The sequence below is a fragment of the Heloderma suspectum genome, chromosome 1, assembly GCF_057233095.1.
Source record: "Heloderma suspectum isolate Gila_16-S chromosome 1, 16-S_ref, whole genome shotgun sequence".
In the NCBI taxonomy this organism is placed as follows: Eukaryota; Metazoa; Chordata; class Lepidosauria; order Squamata; family Helodermatidae; genus Heloderma; species Heloderma suspectum.
In genome coordinates this window covers 353,841,363-353,857,326 of record NC_139458.1, presented here as the reverse complement: position 1 = coordinate 353,857,326, position 15,964 = coordinate 353,841,363, and the positions used below count along the sequence as shown (strand labels likewise).

Below are 15,964 nucleotides of genomic sequence, written 5' to 3'. Positions count from 1 at the left end.
GTTTTCAGCAGGAAACCAGTGCTGAAACAACTGAACAATTCAAAAAAGAAACCCATGGTAGATAACTCAGGAAAAGTCAGGACAGCCCCAAACACAAGATTCAGACACATGGTTCATATCATACCTAGTTTGACCCTGGAATGTGTTACTTACTTGGTGACGCTATGCTGATATTTACCCACAGAATTAATTCAAAGCATGCTGCCAAAAGAGATATTCACTGAATATCAAGAAAGAGATATTTTGCTCTTTATAAACTCAAGCTGATGTTGCCCATCCAAGTTCCACAGTTCCTTGCAACTGGCCAATCAGGATGTGGCGTGCAAGACTACTAGGGTGGTCATCGGTCTAATTTTACAGAGGACAATCCTCAATTTGAAGGTTCCTCTATTTAAAGGACTGACAGGTCCAAGACTGGCTTAAAGGTAAAGAACCAGAGGAAGGGAGAATAAGGGTGCCTAGACATTGTTCATCATCTGTTAGCACCTGGACAGAAGATTGAGCAGGCACACAGTCACCTGATCACAATCTTTCCCACTATGTACTTCTTTTTAAGGGTGCAATCCTATGCATGTTTAGACAGAAAAAAGTCCTACAACTCCCAGCATGCCCCAGCCAGCATGGGAAAGCCAGTGTGGTGTCGTGGTTAGAGTGCGGGACTGGGACTTGGAAGATCCAGGTTCTAGTCCTCGTTCAGCCATGAGGTTTACTGGGTGACTTTGGGCCAGTCACTGACACTCAGCTTAACGCTCCTCACAGGGTTGTTGTGAGGATAAAATGGAGAGGAAGAGGATCACGTAAGCCGCCTTGGGTTCCTTGCACTCCGCCATGCCCCCTCTTTAATGAGCTCCCACTGCGCATTAAAAACGTGGTTGTTCAGGCAGGCATTTGGGGTGGGTTAGGGTATTTTTAGAAATATGGTGTTTTTACTGTAGAATTTTTTTTGTTTTAAACTGTTCTATTATATACTTTGCACATCACCCAGAGTGGCTGGGTGACCGGCCAGATGGGTGATTAATAAATTAAATGAATGAATGAATGAATGAATGAATGAGGGAAAATGGCAGGATATAAATGTATGAAATAAATATACAAATTTCATGCAAATCTGTGCTCTTTTTTGCCCTCTGTTTTGTTCTTGCATTTCCTCTATTTTGGTGATAAGTAACTACCCTAAAGACTACACTCCCAAGTGAGGGCAACACCTCTAGAATTTCCCTGCACTTATCAGCTGAGGCATAGATCACATAGCGCCAGATCCTTCTCCAGAACTGATGGTGTGTGGGGCTTCTTTACCAGCTCTGAAGTGGGAGTGGGGGGAGGAATGTAGACATGGCCCATTACATCCGTAACTCTTTCCAACAATCGGGCACTCAGATGTGGTTGATCATATGGAACACTACGGATGCATTCATATGTAACACCAACCCATGGTTTGGCATTACATGAATGACCCCTGAGGAGCTTCAGGCTCACATACTCCCTCCTCCCCCGACTACCGAATATTGTTTGCAGCAAACCATCGTTTGCCATTTCATCCGAACAAACTATGGTTTGTGCTTGCATGCAAATTATGATCACCTAGCATATTCTAACCCGAGCTTACAGGAGAGTGAAAACCATAGTGTCACTCGGGGGAGGGGGAGTTAACTAAAATGTGCCACTCACAAGGATTAGAAGTAGATAACTGCCATGTGTGAGGGGATGAATGAGCGGGGAGGAGAAAGCCTGAGCGCTGAAGGTTCCTCAGGGCTCTTCACAGAATGCCAAACTACAATTTGGTGTTACATCTGGACAAGTCTCTTAAGTTCTCTAGTGTCGCTGATCGTGTAAATTTGTTCTTATCCCCATTTACTTCCAGCTACCACATGAAGCCATTTTCTTGGACTTCTGTTGAAATTGATGAGACACAAGTAAATGTGCTTAGGGTGTCCACCACCAAGAATACAAAATGCTGAAGTTGTTCGTGGATTACATTGTCTGTTTCCACTCCATAAGTGGAACTTGAGTCAGGCCATCCATGCAATAAATCATCCATGCAATAAATTCAACTCTCTGTATGAGGCACATGGTTTTCATTGAAAGCTATGCAAATTCCAATGTGGCAGGCAAAGTTTAATCCTTGGCACTGCTCCTTCAAGTCCAATTAGAATAAGAAAGATATAGGTAAAATAAAGAAGGGGGAAAAACAGCTTCCAGCATTTAAATTTACCAGGTGAGCTCTCAGCTCTATAAAGTGGGCAGCTCACTCTGCTGTGGTTTTCTGTTGCAACCAGCTCAAAAGAAACTACCCCAGGCAGTGAAACATATGGTTTACATCAAGCCACTGTTTCAATTCTCAAGGGACTCCAGTAGATGGTTTGATTTAATATTGAGTAAAACATGAACTCGGATACAATGTGTACCCAGGCCACAGCTTTTAATAAGGCATCTACTATCCACAGTTAGGTATGCTCTCCAGAAAGCGAAACAACATTTATTGAAGAATATTCTGTGTTTGGAAAACACTCAGATGACTATGCTATGCTGTGGTGAAAGAGTAGGCAACCTCCCTACATTTTGCTGCCCCTGATATTAATTGTGAGAGTTGTGTGGAGAATCTGGGAGGAGGCGAGAAGGGATGTCGCTAAAATACGGTTCCATTCGTTTAATGGCTTAAAAAGCAGTGTGAGACCTTATTGTTTGGGCAGGCTTTTAATGGCCACATGTGGGGTATTTTTTTTAATTTGCTTTCATAAATGACATTATTTGTTATTTATTTAATCCATTTACAGACCACTTACCATGTTGTTGTTGTTGTTGTTATTTCAGGCATGGTGCTGTTACAGTTTTATCAAATGGCTTAATGTAGGCCAATCTTCATGGGTGATTTGCTGCGGAGGGGGAGCACTTTGACGTCCTTTGCAACATATGATGTCATCGCCAATCCACAGCAAAGCCACCACTTCCCTCTGGAAAAGGTGCAGTTTCTGAAAGTCCTTGAAGGGTGCAATCCTATGCCTGCTAGTCAGTGGCTAGATGGCCATAGGATATCTGGTTTTCCAGGAACCGACCTCGGAGCCTGCACTCCAAGGTTGGTTCCCGGAGAACCGACCTGTCTCCCTTTCCACGCTGCCTCGTATATGGAGCCAGTATATATCGCTAAAGGGTTAAAGTGCTAAAGTGTTTAAGAAGCTAAAGAGTTTTAGCATTTTAGCCCTTTAGCACTTTAGTGCTTTCATGATATACCCTTGCTCTTTATGTCTTGGGATATGTTAAAGAGTCACTGCAGGGGAGAGAGATTTATTTCTTACTTCCCTGTAAACACACCCAGAAGCGGGGCGGGAGGGTTTACAGACTCTCATCCCAGCACTAGGATATGTTAAAGATTCACTGCTTTAATGCTTTAAGGGTTTAACACTGTAGCGATATGGGAGTCTGGTTTTTGTGGCAAAAGACTGGCAAGCACACTTGTTGGTGGGATGTAGGGAAACTTCCAGACAAAAGGCTGCCTTTTCTCTGGATGCTTGATATCCCTTACAGTACATTTTCTGTCCCTGAGCACACCCTGAGAGGGGGGTGGGGACCAAGCCTCTCATATGTGATTGACCCCACCCACCCCATCCCAAAGTAAGGAAGATTAGAGTGCAGTGTGACCTGTGAGAGCCCTTGGTTTGGGAGGGGTATAGTCCACTTTTTTCAGCTTAGTGTGCCACTGACAGACCAAAGCCAATTTCAGGAAACAGCGGAGAAAAGCTGAAAGCCATTCTCAATGCATTTCCCTGAAGATTCCTCCAGTGTTGTTACTTTGTGGATGGTGTCATGGTATATGTTAGTCACTAGGTGGCCCAGGATTTAGTTGTATCTGTGTGGAGTGAAGAGAGAGACGCTGGGGCTATTCACACGTAAGGTAAACCATCGGTTTAAAAGCTGATGGGTTGTCGGGGTCGCACAGGTGTGCCACCAGGACCACACCCACCTCTTCCGCTTTAGTGCACAACCCACAGTTGGCTCCTTCATGGGTTGTGCAGCCTGACATGCAAACCCAGACTGCTCAGAGTTGTACTCCGATGCGTCTGGAGGGCACCGAGTTGGAGAAGGCTGCCACGGACCATATGGTACTGTATGATCGTCAACCTGTGGCTTGATCCACCTTCTAGTTTTGCTGTGTGCCCGAGACCACAAAAACGGGATAGTTGTCAAGTTCCAGGTAAACCACAATATACGACTCTGTCTGGTTTGGTGGGTCCACAACTACGCAAGCCCATCTCAGATATTTCACTGAAAGCGAGAACCTTCACACTGGCCTTGAATTAGGCAAAATTCAGCAGCAGGTGGTCTAACTGATCTAGACCCAAGGATGGCCTGTATTACTCCAAGAAGAAGGGATGCAGCACAAGCCCTCTATCCTAGCAGCAGCCATAAATTGCCCTGACTTCACATTTAGGTTGCTGGGGGAGGGGGAAGGGGTACTGTGACTTTCCCTCTGGCTTTGGAAAGGCATGCTAGGATGATGCTTGAGAAAACCTGCCATAAGAGAAATGCCGATGGATCTGCTACACTGTAGTGCAGGGGAAGGCAACCTGATGCCCCCAAGGGGGTTGGGACTACAAATCCCATAAGCCCCAGTCAGCATGACCAATGGTCAGGAATTATGGGAGTTGTAGTCCAAAACATCTGGGGGGGCACCAAGTTGCCTACTCCTGCTGTAGTGCAATATATAGCAGTATACATTTCAACTATTTCAGTGGAAAGGGGGGAAATCAGAGAACCCGTTCAGTCATTGAACTGAACACTACTTTTCCCTGGAAAAAAGAGACCACAACACCTGCTGACACCCGGTGCATATGCACTACAAGTGTACCCTTCTATGGGGAATAATGGTAAGTAGATATGCATATGATAAGACGTATCATGGCAGAAAACATGCTTCTCATGCCAAGAAAATGTCACCTTCTGGAGTTGCAGTTCTTCTCAGTGAATTTTTTTTTTTCATGACCTAACTCTGAAAATATGATATCTCAAAGAGATGTGCATGCTGACCTTTACCATCCCCTCATCTTTTCACACCTTGGCTCTACATGAGAGGAAAGATTATTTTAGCCCAGTGGGTGGAGCACCAGCTTTGCATGCAGAAGGTCCTCAAGTTCAATTCCTGGCATCTCCAGGTTGAGAAAGACCCTGGAGAGCTGCTGCCAGCCCAGGTGTAGAGCAGCCAACCTGGTGCCCTCCAGGAGGTGGATCCCAGTTTAGAGCAGACCTACTGAAATCCATCGGACTTCGTCATGACTAATTGATTCCAATGAGTCTACTCTAAGTATGACTAAATCAGGATCCAACCCCATATTTTTGGACTACAACTCTCATCTGCCCCAGACAGCATGGCTGATGGTACAGAATACTGGGAGTTGTAGTCCAAAACATCTGAAGGACACCAGGTCAGGGAAGGCAGGTGTAGACAATACTGCGCAAAGTGGACCCATAATCTATAGGCAGCTCCCTAGGCTCCTAGAGATACACACATGTGCGTCCCCAGTGTTATAGGCCCCTCCCAAGCCCCCCTTCACTAACCGGCCAAGGCACATGATGGTTCTTAACTAACCACACACACACACACTACACTCAATCCATTTACACCATAAATTCTCCCACACACAATCACCCCTTCCTCCCTCTTCCTCTAAACTCACCACATCCACCCATCACCTCTAACCACTCACACTCAGCTCACCACTATTCATCTACCCACCCACCCACTCACTTCATTCATTCCTTTGATATCAACAACCTGCCAATAATCATCCAAAACCACTGCTAATAAAACAACAGCCAAGTACGCAAAAACACTGGGGAGGTATTTTTCACAGCGAGGAAAAATACCTAACAAATTGCTACATAAACATGCCTGGAATAAGATTCCACCCTTCAGTTGTTACACCAAGAGATCCACAGCAGCCCAATCGGTCTAAAAAGAACAGACTTAAACCACAGCACCCAATGAAGGCTGATGTTGGTGGGGCGGTAAATCTGCTCCAGGTTCCAGTCAGGACCACTTAGAACTCTAAAGGTGACTTTAGAGTTCTGACTGAAACCCGGAGAGGATTCACTGCCCCACTGACATCGGAGCCACCAGCCTCCACTGACACCACTTGTAGTCATACCTAACAGGATCCTTGACTTCATTCTGCTGGATCACAGGGTTAAACTACATGTTACGTTACGTTACATTACGTTATGTTATGTTATGCAAAAGCAATGGCATACACAGTCATTTTGCAAAACATAAACAGCCACCTCAGGGGGAAAGAAACGTTTTTGAGACTGCGGCACAAAAGGAGGGGGGATTTAGCCTTTCCTTCCACTATAATCCCAAGGAAAATTGTCCCTGAAGCTGCTATTAGCTTTGGAAAGAAAGCTTTCATTGGCACCAATGGGGTTTAAAAAAACAAAACAAAAAACCTCTCTGCATGCCACAGTCTGATACTGGTCAGGGGCCCCAGATGAGCTATTTTAATTTTAAGAACTATACACACCAATTGCTAACCATAAAATCTAGTTTGACCAACCGTATCAAGCCAATAGTAAGTAAGTTGTAAAGACTTCTAGTGAGTGAAATGTCTGAAAGAAATGTTGGGGCTGGAAGTTTTGGGGCTGGATTGAGGGCATTTGCCTGTTGGGTGGTATACAAATCTAACAAATAAACAAGCATCAAGAAATACATTATTTTTCAGAATATACTGTGTGGATTCATATCTTAAAATTTTTCATGAAGTACTTAGAAAAACAATAGGTATTTATAAAATGGGTCTCCCAAAACCATGTGTGCACCTTGAGTTATGATGATTAGACCTGACTGTAAAATTATTCTTCCACCCTGTGTTGCAACAAGATTTTTTTTTTCAATCCAAGAAAGATTCATATGTTTATGTAAAATCTTTCCATTCCATCTCTCTAGTGCAAGTTTAACTTTCCACTGGGTACTGCCAAAATTTTCTCAGAGACCCGAAAAAAAAATGTCAAGGAACACACATTCAAGCTTTAACAAGCGCTCAGTGAAGAAATCAAATATATGTCTTAACTTTGCCTTTTAGGTCAAAGATCTCCAACAGATCAACAAAAATCACGAGGTTCTACAGATGCAGCTTTGCCAAGGGTAAGAACATTGGATGGGTCACACTTTATTAAAACTTCCTCCTTTAAGTAAAACATTATGCTGGAAAATATCAAAACTGGCATTTTAAAAAGGCAAAGAAAAAATCATTTTCTCTGTTTTTGTAAGACAAACTGAAAAGCTTTCCCTTAATATTTGCACTACCACTGAGAGTGGCTATGTGTCCTGCTTTACAGAGGACAGTCCTTTACTTCAGTTCTCTAACAGTCCTCTATTTGAAGGCAACCTCTCTTTGAAGTGCTGTACGGTGCAAGTCCAGTTTCAAGATAAAGAACCATAAGAAGAGAGAACAGCAAGGGCCTTGAAGTTAACCCATAGTTAAACCATAGTGCAGGGTTCACACGTAACGACAACGTACAATTCAACAACAACCCACGATTCAACAACCCATACTCAACCCATACTCTAGTGTTGTCGTGACGTGTGAACCAGGTCATTATTACAAAAGTGAAAGATCCATGAGAATTTTTTAAAGAAGCGAGAGTCCTTTGGCACCTCAAAGATGAGCAACGTCTTCTTTTTTTGGTCACCCAAGTTTTCATAGGCAGGAATAGCATGGAAAAGCTGTACTCTGGGGCATATTTTTTATTCAGGATTCACAACCCAGATATTATTTTAAAAACTGAGAACAGGCCTCTGTTTAATTTTTTGAAGGTGAAAAACCTGATGTATTCCAATTATCATCAGAAGAGCCAAGCTGGAGCAGGCCAAAGGCCTATCTAGACTAGTCCAGTGTTCTCTGCCCACAGTGGCCAGCCAGGTGTATATGGGAAGCTTATATCGAGTTCCCCAGCAACTGGTATTGAGAGGCATAGTAGCTTCTAACTTCCAGCTATTCCTGCCTTGACATACTCTCTTCTAAGGCTCCTATACCCACTTACTTGGCTGGCCCAAGACATTTTGCTGTCTGAGCTGGAGCAAAAAATGGCACCGTTCCTCCAGTCATGGTATATACAGTACCCAAAGTCAGCCAAATTATTTTGTCATTTGAGGCAGAACATTCCACTAGCACCTCTCCCCTTCCCTGGCAGAATAATACAATAATAAATTTAACGTCTAAATAGTTCCTGCCCTTTCATGACACTCAAAATCAGTTGCCTGAGGCAGCACCACTTCTCCGCTGAATGGTAGGGCTGCTGCCCCTGCCCATGCACTTGGAAATAAACTCCACTGAAGTCAATGGGACCCACTTCTTAGCAGACATTTATCTTGTGCTCTGAGATCACAATGCCATGCACACTTACCTGGGAGTAAACGCTATTAAACTCAGTGCAACTGACTTCTGAGTAATCACATTTGATTAACAAAAACTTATCTGTCAACTGTAATACAACCTTTCCATTTCTGGCAAGCAAATGCTTGCTTTATTCTTCTAAAGGATTAAACTGCTAGGGGCCCTGTCAAAGAAAAGTAGATGAATATCCAGCCCTACCTTGCATTATTCTAATTCTTCTTCCCTCCCTCCCACCCTCCCTCTTTCTTTTGGGGTGGGGGTATCCAGCCCCTCCTATTTTATGATGAAAATTTGCAGCACTTGAATTCAAAGTGTTTGTTTGCTCTAAATTGTAATTGGAAAGGCTTGCAGACCATGAGAGAGGGGGGTGGCCCAAGACATTTTGGGCGCAATCCTATGGATGTTTAGACAAAAAAAGTCCTACCCAGGATGCCCCAGCCGGCCATACCATGCTGGGTGGGGTATGCTGGGAGCTGTGGGGAATTTTTCTGCCTAAACATGCATAAGATTGCACCCAAACTAACGATTTGCTGCTCTTACATGTCACCCAAACAAACCTGCCTCATTCTGCCTAATGACAGGAAAGCCCAATGAAGACTGAGCATGCTCAGTGGCCACAGAAAGCTGACTGACAGCTGGGGAGGGGGGACGGAAAATCTGTAGGGGAGGGGAAATAGAATGGAGTGGAGTGACTGGGATCCTGTACATTTTCTTCCACCAGGAGGGTGTCCTCCACACTGCAACATTTTGCTGGTCCCACTTGTCATCTCTAATAATGTCAAAGCATGTGCATGTGAGCACCAAGGTAGATTTATTTATTTATCCATTCATGTATTAAAATTATGTTTAGGGTGCCTTTAAGCATAGAACCCACTCAATACAAAGCCTGCCAATCTACACTTTGCAGCTACTAAGACGTGTTTTGAATTGTCGATAACCTGTTGTAGGACAATTGTTATCTTCTGGTATAACTTCAACCCGGGGTGGGTAATGTGCAGCCCCCATGTCCCCCCCAATTGTAAAAATAATTAAATGGCATCCAGAGTGGTCATGTTGACCCCTTTGGCCGTTTTAGTGCCCTATAGCTAGTACGGAGCACCAAAAGGATCAAAATAAGCTTGCAAACAAGCTAATTTTGACCCTTTGGATGCTCTATAGCACCTCTAGACACCATATATCCCACATGTACCTACCCATACTTTGAGATCATCCTCAGGGGCCCTTCTCCAGGTTTCCCCTGCATCTGAGGTGCAGTGGATGGTTACTGGGGAGAAGGCCTTTTCAGTGGTGGCACCCTAGATTGGGAATGCTCTTCCTAGAGTAGCTGATTGGCACCCACTCTGATATCTTTCTGGTGCCAGGCAAAGGCCTTTTTAAAAAATTTTCAGGCTTTTACACTTACATGATCTATTTTACTCAACTTATTTTGATAAAAATGTTCATGTTGTGTTTCTTGATTTGCTGTTTTTATGTATTATTTCATGGTGTTCTTAATATTTTACTGTAAGCCACCCTGATCATGTGCTTGAAAGGCGGGGTTGAAAAATCTTAATATTAAATGGTAGGGTGTCTTAAGTGTTTCCCTATTTTAATCTGTGAAGTGTTGAAATATTACTCTTCAGCAAGCACTTCTGTGTTTAATCTTCTGACCAGCACCGCTTGTGTGTGGTAGAATGGCTTAACAGACTGATGCACGGTGTGTTTGTCTTATTTGAGACACCTAGTGGCAGCCCAAGCACTATGCTAAAGCTAATTTCTTTTGCGTTTTCGGAATTTGTCTCTGTCTATTTACACTCACCCATCTTGACCCTACAGCTAGGGCAGACCATAAATCAAAATAACTAAACTGAATGTGAAATAATAGCCCTGTTCTTAAATGTTCAACATCTGCTTAACTTTACACAATGTAATTAGTCCCACAAACGTCAAGTACAAGCCAGCCTCACGTCAGGGCTATTTCTCCAAACCTCCAAACGGGCTTTACACTTGTGCAAGGTGTAAAAGAGAAAGAGGAAGAGAGGATGAAGTGGCTACCCTCATAAAAAAAGGAACATAAGAACCATGAAGTTTCAATAAATCTTAACTCAGTCCCCTGCTAAGCCCCAGCACAACTAAACCCTCCGGATTAAGCACACCTCGTACACCAGAATGGCCTTGCGCTCGCTCTGGAGTTCCCCAGGAGGCCACAACCCCTTCTCCTGGTCACACCCTCTTTCCTCCAACCACCAATCATTGGGTTTCCAGGCTTTTGTGCATTTTTCTCCATTCTAAAAGCTTGAAATGCCTCTCCCAAGGCTTAGATACTGGCAATCAGAGCTTTCAGCTACAATATGCTGGTGTTTTTGGACCCAGCTCTTCTGCCTTTGACCCACCCACCACTACAACGTGGCCCTCAAGAGCTTCTCCAGATAGAATTCAGGCCTTGGGGTGAAAGATGTTCTGCACCCCTGCTCCAGCACCTACACCTTACTCTGGGAAAGCCCTGCACTGACACAACCAATGATGGACTGGATGGGACCCTCCAACTTGAATGCTGTAGCTGCACGAATGCAACACAGGGATACAACTTCTGCCAAGATCTGAGAATTAAGAACATCAGAAGAGGCATGTTGGATCAGACCAAGGGTCCATCTAGTCTAGCATTCTGTTCACACAGTGGCCAACCAGCTGTCAACCAGGAACCCACAAGCAGGGCATGAGTGCAACAGCACCCTCCCACCCATGTTCCCCAGCAAGTGGTGTACATAGGCTCACTGCCTCTGGTACTGGAGGTAGCACATAGCCATTGAGACTAGTAGCCATTGATAACCTTTTCCTCCAGGAATTTGTTTATCCCCCTTTCAAAGCCATCCAAATTGGTGGCCATCACTACATCCTGTGGTAGCGAATTCCATAGTTTAACTATGTGCTGTGTGAAGAAGCACTTCCTTTTATCTGTCCTGAATCTCCCACCAGTCAACTTCATGGGATGACCCCAGGTTCTAGTATTTTGAGAGAGGGAGAAAAATGTCTCCCTATCCACATTCTCCACACCATGCATATTTTTGTAGACCTCTATCATGTCTCCCCTTACCCTCCTTTTTTCAAGCTAAACAATCCCAGCTGTTGTAACCTTCTCTCATAGGGGTATAGTCAATTCTTGACTATATCATTGGAACAAGGAGGTGTTCATGGCACTGTAATAATTCCCTGCTGAGTTGGCATACTGCAGTTCTGAGGAGGACCCCTGTGTTGCTAGGGAACATGGGCAGGAAGGTGCTGTTGCTGTTGTGTCCTGCTTGTAGGTTCCCAGTCGACAGCTGGTTGGCCACTGCGTGAACAGAATTCTGGACTAGATGGACCCTTGGTCTGATCCAGCAGGGCTCTTCTTATGTTGCTATATACATGGGAAGACCACATAATTTTGGAAGCAAAACAACAAGAACCCTCCTCACATAGGAAGCTGCCTTATACTAGATGACCATTGGTCCATCTAGCCCAGTATTGTAGACACTGACTGGCAGCGGCTCTCCAGGGTTTCAGGCAGGATTCTTTCCTTGCCCTAGCTGGAGAAGCCGGGAATCAAACCTGCGACCTCCTGCATGCAAAGCAGGTGCTCTATCACACTGAGCTATGGCCCAATCCAGCATAATGTGAATTAATTTTAAATGCTTTGGAAATAATCTGTGATGAATTACAGATTTTATACAATAGGCAGAAATAAAGCTACATATGTTAAATGAAGGTATTTAATTAGAGTTAATCATCCTCTGTAAGCTATGTGGCAGTATGAACATTTGCTGTTTGAACATAAACAAGGGCACTGTTGAACTTGCAGCTGAGAATAGTCAATTGTTCAATAGAAAATAACATCTTCTATTGTTGTTTAAAAATCATGGTGCTATATATTTGTGTTGGCATTATTGGGCTTTTTAAAATGTTCATATCTAGTAGCTGAAGTAGTGAGAGGTATGGTTTTATTGCTGTAACTTGATTTTGTTGTTGCAAGCTGATTCAGTTTTCCTTGAGGAAGAGCAAGATATTAAATATTTTTACAACAAATAATATAGTAATAAATAGCGGCAACAGACACTTGAGAATATTTTCATGTGCGCCACAGGCTAAGCTATGACAGCCTTTGATGTTGGAGAATATTCATTATCCTCATGCTTTCCACAAAATATACCGTCTGATTTTATGGTCCCAAGTGCAAAGGTGACCAGTTTTATAGATCCTAGCACCCAACGGCAACTACAGCCCTGGTACATACCTTGGGGCCAGGGGCCAAACTGCATGTGGCCTTAATTTTTGCATCTAATACATGGGGGGGTGCAAATTGCATCAGTTGGGGGGGATGATAATTAACAGGATCAGAACAGGTGTGAATGGGGAATTTAACCCTTTCCTCCCCTGCTGCAGTCCTGAGGAGCATCCCTCCTCTGAAGCGACTATTTGCATTGGCAGGAAATGCCCCAATGTTGAAGTGATGCCTGATGTTGCAGATACACACCATTGGACCACAGGCAACTCCCCTTAGCATCATCCCAAGAGCCATTTTTTTCTGTCTACATTTCATTCCTCCCCTGCCCTTGAATAGTACATTTGTCAAGGAGTTCGGCCTGATAGGGAGCAGAGACAGGTGAATAACTAGGGTTGCCAAACAACCAATGTTTTACTGGTCGGACCAATAAAACCAGCAAGAGCCAGTATGGTATAGGATTAGAATTAGGGAGATCAGGGTCGAAATTCCCACTCAACCAAAAAGCTCACTGGGTTACCTTGGAGCAGGCACTATTCCTCACGCTAACCTCCCTCAAAGGACTGTTGTAAGGATAAATGGCGGGGAGGAGAACCATGGATTTCACCTTGGCCACATTAGAGGAAGAGTAGGATAAAAATGAAAATAGTAAAAATAAAAACAACCGTGAATATAAAATTGTGTTTTGTCTAGGGATGGATAAATGAGTCTATTTCTGGTCCATGTCAGTTTCACATATGTTCATTCATAAGTCTGCCCCATTTCCACATTAATGTGCGCATTTTTAAAAACATTCTCTGTACCCAAAAATGTGTATTTAAAAATATATTGCTTTACATTTTTGAACATGTTTTCTCACAAAATATGCATTTAAAAGGTGTTTTATCAAAAGTTATTTTATCCTAAAATAAGTGTTATGGTATGCAGAGATGTGAAATTTTGAAGCCATGGAACAAAACATTTTTTTCCAAGCAGGTTTGGGAAAAAAATGGAAATTGGGGGAGAAATGGAAAAATAAGCAATACTTATTTTTTTTAGCACTCTTTACAGATCTAAAGTCACTTTGTTGCTTTGGGACAACCTTCCCCAACCTGGTGCCCTCCCAATATTTTGGACTTCAGCTCCCATCAGCCTTAAGCAACATGGCCAATGGTCAGGAATGCTGGGTACTGTAATCTGAAACATATGGAGGGCACCATCTGGGAAAGGCTGTTTTAGGAACATGAAGCAGCTTTTATGTTCCTAAAGGTATATTACATATAACTGGGTTTGCTCATAAAATTATCATTATATTTAAACACTTTGAAAAGTAAACTCAGTAAATTTGTAATTATTATCTGAATAAACTATATATATTTAATTTAATATACCAAACACGATAACTTTATGAGCAAACCAAGCTATACTTAACATGTTTTAGGTTCCTATTTTATGTCTGAACATCCTAGAAGTCAGAAGAAGAAGGAAGAACTAGAGGCAGAGGAAGACTGGTGTACCAGCATCTGTTCCTGTCTGTAAGGAAGTTAAGTGAAATTCTAAATCTGTTCTTGTTTGTGGGGTGGAGCTGGGAAAGCTGGGAAAGCTGGGAAAGCCTCTGCTTAGGAATGGTAAGGAACCATATTTAATTTGAGAACCTTTAAGCAATCTCGACCTATTATTTGTAGAGTGACTTTTTTCACTTTTGTAAATATTTTTTAATGAACATATTTGTGTTCATTAGGTTGTCTCTATGGTAGTGTCAGTCCCATGCCTACACTATAGGAACCAGGCTACTGAGATTCTTTTAGGCAGACAGGGTTTATTCTAGTGGCAGCAGTTAAAAGGTTTTATAGCTGAGGCAGTATTTCCTAGTAATGAGGTCTAATTGGCAATGTTATTAAAAATTGTGGCAGTGAGTTCTATCGATCCAAGCCTCAAAGTTAATTTTTAAAAAAGAAACATGGGTGGGATAACCCACATTCTATCCCGTCGCATTTGGAGATAGTGGTGGGATAACCTACAGTGTTTTATTTCACATGTGGGTTTTAGATTAGAACTACATTAATTGCCTGCTACAGCATCTAACCAGAACAAGCCCAGAAACACAGGACTCTGTAGAACAAAACTCAAACTGTCAAGAATGCACATTTTCTTCCACATTATGATATGGTGACTCTACCCATATGTTGGGAAACTGAGCATGACTTGGAGCTTTCCTAAAAAGTTTATCTGTAAAAAATACATTAGACCAACAATTTTAATAAGGAATGGAAGAAATAACTACGCTGGGAATCTTAGAGAGGATTTTTTTTTAAATCCTCAATGGGTTCTTTGCGCAATATCCAAGGGGGCACTTAGGCCCCCACCTGTTCTTTGCCACCCCACCGATTCTGCTGCATAAGCAGCGGGTCCCGCCAACTACATTGCACAAGCAGGATCCACCACTTATGCAAGGGAGGTTCAGTACTTCCTAGGGGAACCCCTGAAACAAGAGGCAACACTTGTTTCTGGAAGGAGGCAGGTCAGCAGAGCTCCCTTATGCAAGCTCCGCTGACCCGGTTCCTTCCAGAAACAAGTGGTTCCACTTGTTTCAGGTTGCCGCTGAAGCACCATTGTCTGTGCGGGGGGCAGTCTGTGCAATTGGCAGGTAGAAGCGCCCCACTGGATTCTGCCCAATATTTCCAGACATTTTGCATCTCTAGTCTTCCTATAAATGTCTTCTTACATAGTTTTAAGAAATCATTTGGGGGAAATATATCATCTGGGGAACAATATATAAACCCCTTGTCTAAATTCTTAAAGAAAATATTTCATAATCCAAAGCTGTTCAATTTTTTGGAAAATAAACAAAAATGGTCCTTGGGGAAAAAAAACAAACAGAGAAAAACATATTTTCCCTGAATTCTTCCCTGGTTTCTTTCCCATGCCTTCACATCTCTAGCGGTATTTTCTTTGTATCAGGAACCGTGTTGCAGAGTTTGGAGAAGTGCAAATGCCGAAGATCAAATTCCTTAAACATCCCTAGTTCTGTAAGATAACCAATATTGGGCTCTGAAAGCCAGTAAACTCCAGGTCTACCTACGATGCACCAGATTTTGCCAGCAGGCATTACCCATAATAACCTGTCAGTTTCCATCCTAGTTCTTCATAGCCATGACTCACCAGATACCTCCAAGGTCTGCCCCCAAACTGTCAGGTTCTAGCCCACCTCTACTTGGCCAGTGTCATGATCCCTGGGCCCTCAGACCTTCCAGTGTGCAGCAGAAGACAATGATGAAGATGAAGCACAAGCTGATTTCTTGGGAGCAGGGCAGTCAGTACCTTATCCAGGGCCCTCCCAGCCAGAGGACCGTACCTAGCCATT

General features: G+C 43.2%; 1 protein-coding gene across 1 annotated transcript in view; it reads right to left on the bottom strand.

The window, feature by feature from the left end:
* FNDC1 (fibronectin type III domain containing 1) overlaps nt 1–15,964 on the bottom strand; it is a 137,465-nt gene that overhangs the window by 113,417 nt on the left and 8,084 nt on the right. The gene's annotated exons all lie outside the window — the stretch shown is intronic.